The sequence below is a fragment of the Morone saxatilis genome, unplaced genomic scaffold (assembly GCF_004916995.1).
Source record: "Morone saxatilis isolate NCDOM2014 unplaced genomic scaffold, NCSU_SB_2.0 Contig15, whole genome shotgun sequence".
In the NCBI taxonomy this organism is placed as follows: domain Eukaryota; kingdom Metazoa; phylum Chordata; class Actinopteri; family Moronidae; genus Morone; species Morone saxatilis.
In genome coordinates, this window is record NW_023339707.1 from 9,819,560 (window position 1) to 9,826,268 (window position 6,709).

Here is a 6,709-nt window from a genome sequence, read left to right on the forward strand (position 1 = left end):
TGTGTGTGTGTGTTAGAGAGCCAGCACTGCCCCTGTGAAATGTGCTCCCTGCAGCTGACTGTTGAAAGGACACAGAGCACTGAGAGATGACAAGCACCTTTTTAAATGGACTGTACCATTTGCAAAGAAAGCCGAGGGGGTGGGGGACTGAACGAGACCATATGAGCACATGGAAGTCAGAGGTCCTCAGCACAGCTGTCTTATGGAGATACTGCTGTGAGGTTCTGGGATTGTGTGTTTGACTGAACTGACACTAGAAATTTCACTAAGGCTGTGAAAATGGATGTGAGTGAAACACTGCAGCTTTTCCTCTTTCTCTCTCTCTCTCTGTATACTGCATGCACCTCCCTCCACGGACTCACGCACAAAGGGACGGAAATCATTAGTTTGACAAAGAAGCAGTTGTGGGGAGAAAACAATAATAGTTATGCAAACAAAGCTTTTATCACAGTATCACAGTAAGGTATTCCTCCGGCGAGCAAATGCGTTTTTAAAGCTCTGCTGTAATATTGAGAAAAGTTGAACAAAACAGCTTGGATTACTCGTCTGGCAAAAGCTAACGAAGGTGCAGGCATTCAAGTGTGCACTGGGATCTAGCAGTGATGCATTTCCATTAAAATTATACATTTTGTGGTCTATAAACCACAACAATGTTGAAGTGATAATCATTTAGCCGAAACCAACCCAAAAATGAACATTTGCTTGTTCCAGCCTCTCAAATGTGAGGATTTGGTGTTTTTATATCATTGAAAATATTATGTATTTGGGGATAAAACATGCAATTTGAAGACGTCATTGTTGGCTTTGGGCAATTGTGATGGGCATTTTTCACTTTTTTTAGACTAAATGATTAATAAAATGTAAAGAAAACATCAAATGTTCATTTATATTAACAGATAATGGACCACAAATAGTTGCTGGTTGCAGCCCAGAGCATTATGATCAAATGCTCATTATTATATGAACATTAGATAAATCTATTTTTCTTTTTCCTTTTTTTTTTTTCAAATTCAGCAAATATCTCCTCACTGCTCCGCAAGCTGACTGCCCTGGCTCTTAAATTGGAAACGAACAAAGTGGAACGAACAAAGCCACACAAACACTACATTTTTATTCCAGCCATTCCAGCCAGGATTTGTGTGTCAGGTAACGTTCAATCACCTGCCTGCGGACATTCAGCTCACTTTCTAGTTTGCCGAGACATGCTGTTGTTGTGATGTTCGCTCTAGTAGCTGGAGAGTTGTGAGTATCGATGTCTGGAGCCGGTGTGCTGGCTCTAGGAAACCGTCTCGTCCTCTCTTCATGTTAGCTGTGCAGCAGCAAGTGTGGCAGCAGTTTTGCTTACCCACAACCTACCTACGTTTGGTAGAATACTTGCTGTGTCACTGTTCACACCATATCATGGTATTTGTCATGGTATTGGATTTCTCCAGAACTGCATAGCCCACTTTTAAGCAGGGGAATTTGAGAGTGCAAGTATGCGCTTTTTCCACATTCAAGCTGGGAAAGGGGAGAATGTTGCTCACTCATTTTCCCTAACCGGACTTTCCCAGTCAGGCTTGTGAATTGGAACCATTTTTCTAAACTTACAGATGACTGCCATACCTCAAAAGGCCCTGCATTATGTGATCAGCAAAGCAACATAAAAACATCTTTCAGTATGTCTATATGTATGTATGCTTTCCTTCTCCTTTCTTTATAGAAGAGTACAAAGCTACAGGTAAAGGCAGCAGACACAGTGACTGCCACCTGTTTACAGATAAGGCTAATCAGTCACAGCGAATGAAACATTAATGCTTCTTTCTGCCCGTTGCAGCACCACAGAGGGGTATTGTTGAAAGTATCTGCAGCAGGGTGTGAAAACTGTTGCTTTTATTGTAGTTGATGCATCACAGGCCAATGACATTACTTCCAAATGTCAAATATACCCCAGAAATCAAATAAGAAACAGATGGATACTAGAAGCTTATTGGATAGTCGCTCGACACAAAGCACAGAGCTGACAGAGAATTAACATGTTTGTCAATATAGACATCAGATATGAACAGGAGGATACTGCACTTCTTTTCTTGGGAATATTGATGTGTTTGAGTCTGAGTGAGAGTATGGTGGCAGATGTGCGGAGTGTTGCTCATGTTACCAGGGAGACAACAATGTCAATCAAATCTGATACAATCACACCCACACAGTCCAGAAGCTGAGTTAGAGCATGCATTAAAAATTAACTAAGGATGTTTTCTCTTAACATTGACTTTAAATGTCACTTAAATAGACCTGAATATTTAATGTTATATCAAATACTTAAAAATGGGCAGACAGCCAAAATGGGTATATGGGATGACATATAATGTGAAAATGGTCTCATTAAGTGACACACCCATTTTTTATTTATCATCTGATTATGCAGGTAACCTCAACTCTATGAAATGTTTGGCCTCTTTTCATCAAACTTGAATGTTTTCAGTAATCAGCCTATTTATAGTGAAAAAGGTCTGAGAGACCCATTGAACGTCCAGCACATAGTAGGAACTAGTAGCAAAAAAAGCACAGGTGAAAAGAAACAGGACATGTGGTGAAACAAAGAAATCCCCCAAGAAATACTAAGTGGAAAAAAGTACGTCTGTTACAAGTCAAGGGAGAAAGCACTTCCAGGTCATTGCTTCAGGTTCTCTTAGTCAAATAAAAAAGTCTGCTAAGTCTGGCTCTGTCGTGTTATTACAACATAGGACCCTCGGTTGGGAAGCAGTGGCACTCGTGCGTGTGTCAGTGCCAGCATTCCTGGAGGTTAAGCCCATGTAGAAAGATGTTTCAGCATATTGCTGGTGAAGCCACGCTCTGAACAGATTTCCATCAGCTCTTTGGACTTCACTCCCCTTCAGCGTAGACGCTCAAGTTTGACATCATTGTTCTGCAGCACACAACTGTCAGAAAAATCTTTTACCGGCATCGATGAAAGGAACTGACGAGCTCAGAGAGCTCAATTTTGATGGATTGGACAATTTGGAACCACTTCTCAGCTCGAACTGGTTTTCAATTCCCATCCCTACACAGAAGTACTTTTCAATATATTTATCAAAGGATAGCAAACTTTTTTTTTTTAACCCATCTATTCTTTTTCTCACCCATGGACTTACATGTGCCAGGTTGCCAGAGACACAACTTCTAAATAATGCTACTGTTACAACTGCTGGATGTGTAAATAAACTGCAATATAAATAATGTGATACTATATTAATGTTGTGTTTACAGCTTACTGTTCTCTCATGTTTCCCCAAAAAAGCAATTAATGCAGGTTTAAGACATGAAACCCAGTATTAAGTTTTCAACAAGAAGAGTTCAAGAGCGGAAATTCTTCCCCTGCACAAACCAGAGGGTCAGCTACAAATCATTTCCATGGAGCTGGGAGAGATTAAGTGTCTGGTGGTTAAAGGACACTTACAGGGCAGGGGGCTTGAACTCAGGACTTCTAGCTGACAACAGTGTAAGTGATAAATACACAATACTGCTACTTCATTGAACGCTAGAGGAAAAAGTTTTATAGGGCATTTCACAGAAACACAAATCCAACTGTATCCAGTCTTAGAGCCCAAGATGTCTTGACAGTATAGACTCTAATTGTTGGTTGTAAAATATAAGCACATGTAATTAAATATTCGTTATAGTTGTCTCCGGGTGCGCAGGGTGGAGGCAAACTGCCCCAGTTCCCACCCAACACCCCCACTCAATCCTGCATTTCTCTGCTATAATCTGTCAAAGCATGCCCACTCACTCAGCAGTACAGCTGTGTTGTTATTGTTTCCTAAGGTTATGTGAACTTAGACCCCAACCCATCCCGCATGTGGCAAGAACGGATCATCATACCACGCTGCACAAGCCAGGGTACAAACAACTGCTGTGTACTCCAAGAAAATGTTACCGTAGCCCCTCAGGCACTCTGCGAGTACGTGTGTGGGCCAAATATTGAGGTCTCAAATAAAACCTAACTGACCGCCCGCTACAGTATGCAAGCAAGGGGATGGGGAACAACACACACACACACACACACACACACTCCACCCGTTCATCCATCTGCCCAGACACAAGTCACCCCTCCCGCTCAGTAAATGAACATCATGTTGTTATTTATAGACGACCCTGCTGCCGCATATGATACATTAGTCACAGGAGAAAGCAGGCACAGACACACACACACACACTGTACACTCATTCACACACACACGTAGACTAGGGGGCTAATAATCCCAAAGTCATTTGATGTTCATTAATGAAATTCATCTCTTGTCAGGTGTCATAAAAGTCTATCGGGCCCTTGTGGGTAATTAGGATGCTGTAGTTTGTAAAAGGATGTTTGTCTTTCCTCAGGACTATGTATCCTGTCAGTAAACCTGCATACTGTATACTGGTACACACGCTGTATACTGGTACACACGCTGTATACTGGTACACACGCTGTATACTGGTACATACACTGTATGCTGGTATACATTTGCCTACAGCTAGGGGTTTAGTATGGGGTGGCTGTTAAGCAGGTGACACTAACTGGGAGTCAGATATATATTTTTCATATTTTTAGGTTTTTGCATATCAAAGAAAGCAGAATGTTACAAAAATGAAAAAAAATGTCTCTAAGAGTCATAAACTACATGTGACGTTTTTCCTCAAAAAGTTGACATTTAGGTGATTCACCAGGAAAAAGAATGACATTTTACTTTGCCTTTGTTTTTTTTGTCTTTATCACCTTTACTCACAAAGCCATATGGAACCGCAGCTAAACAATGAACATGCTCATGTGAATGTTCGGGTTGTGTTGTTCTAAATTTACCTTCCTCCTCTTAACAACTCAACAACTAAGAGTGGTTACTGGTTTTTAGTGAGTTAAGCTCTAAACATGTGAACACGGGTTGTAAACTTGATTCATGTCTGTATGTACATCACATAAATGACCCATTGCTCAAGTCCCTCTCTTGGGGGTTTTGAGTGTGTCGGCTGGTCAGTGGAGTGAATCAGGACCCAGTGGCTGACTGAGGATCAGTAATTAGTGGGTGTGCTGGGGGTTTGGATTAGCATATGAATAGAGACAGTGGGGAGTGGGATCATTCTTCATTGTGCTGCTGTTGAGTATTCGTCCACACAGCAGACCTTTTGCAGCCAAGTCACTGAATTCAAGTAAAGTCGTGCAAAAAAGTTGCAGCACTGAGGTCTGTATACAGTAGTTTTTAAGCCTCACTGATTAAATTTTTTACTTACTGGGGTGGAATTTTGTTGCCAAGCAATAACAGTCAGGACTCACAAGTACTCACTGGGATGGTATTTGTTGCCTGGCAACAATTGAAACAGAATTCAGATGTGGTGGTAAAAAAACACTCAAGAAAGTGTGTACATCTTTCAAGTTAGAGTTTTATTTTTGTGTTTTCATCCAAAACGTGGTGTACAAAAACTACCAAGCTCTGAAAATAATGAACAATAATAATAAATAACTAAAAAAAGGCATCCTGTTACTACAATTGCAAACAGTAGCATGTAGTTTCTCTGACATTGTGTAAGTAAGGCTAAACTTTTTCCCTTTCAGACTTTTTTCTAGACTAATTTTTCAATAGTTGAAGGTGTATGTGATGAGTAAACTGCAATGTTAATAGGTAAGGTGTACAAAAAAAAGGTTGACATGACAAAAAGTGTGGTTATCTACAGAAAAGGATTTTTACTGAAGCATACACTGGCATGTGTGCATAAGTGTTATATAGGCATAGGGTTTTTTTCTTTTCCGTAGTGTCTCATAATATTGCTGAAAGATTCAGGCAGACAGCCATGGGCTAGGATAAGTTATTTAGTTTTTTTCCCCTAAGATAAGCTTCATTAATTAATCACAGCATGTGCCTTGCATGCAAAAGACAGGAAGAATATCTTTATGCCTCATTCATTCACAATTCTCTCTCACTCTCCTTCCTAATCAGCGACTAAGTTAAACTAATCATACTTCTCCACGATCTTCTCCAGCCAATCATATTGTTGCTGTCAAACTTTAAGTATGATCTCCTCTCTGCTGCTTTCAGCTGTCATTTCAGTGCAAAATCATTGCGACCCTCCTCCACCACATTGACCTTTCAGAGCTCAGGCTGAACTCCTCATCACATCCAGATCCTGAGTCGTTCTCTTCATCCTTCACCACCACCACTAGTATTGGAGATACTTCAAAATGAAGTATCTCCTGATTGAAATACTGTATGTGTGTGTTCAATCACAATCTTTGTCATTCTTATAGTAAAGAATACATTTTTTGTGCATTATTCATATGGGAAGAAACATTTGGTACAACCGAAATATGACACTAATCTGATAATCTGTTTTCCCTCTAGAAAGGAGAATTTATTATATTTACAATACTTTGTGCTTTCAGCAGTCAGGGTTCTGCTGTGATATAAATACAATGTGGAGATACCTACACCACAATCTGTATTTAGTGTATTCAGACTATGCCTCTGCAATGCAGAACTTATGGGCTGCACCAAAATCACCTGCTTATTGATAGCATCTGGAAAGACCAGCCAATGAGGTGGAAAAGAGGCTGTAATGCGGGGCCATGCTTATGTGGATTCTTGGGTTGCTTGATTTTTATTTTTTTCAAACAAAAGGAAATGGTTTAATATCCCTTGAGGAGTAAGGAAATCGGGTTTTTGTAGCTAAACGGTATCTTGATCTGTTATCAAGATCA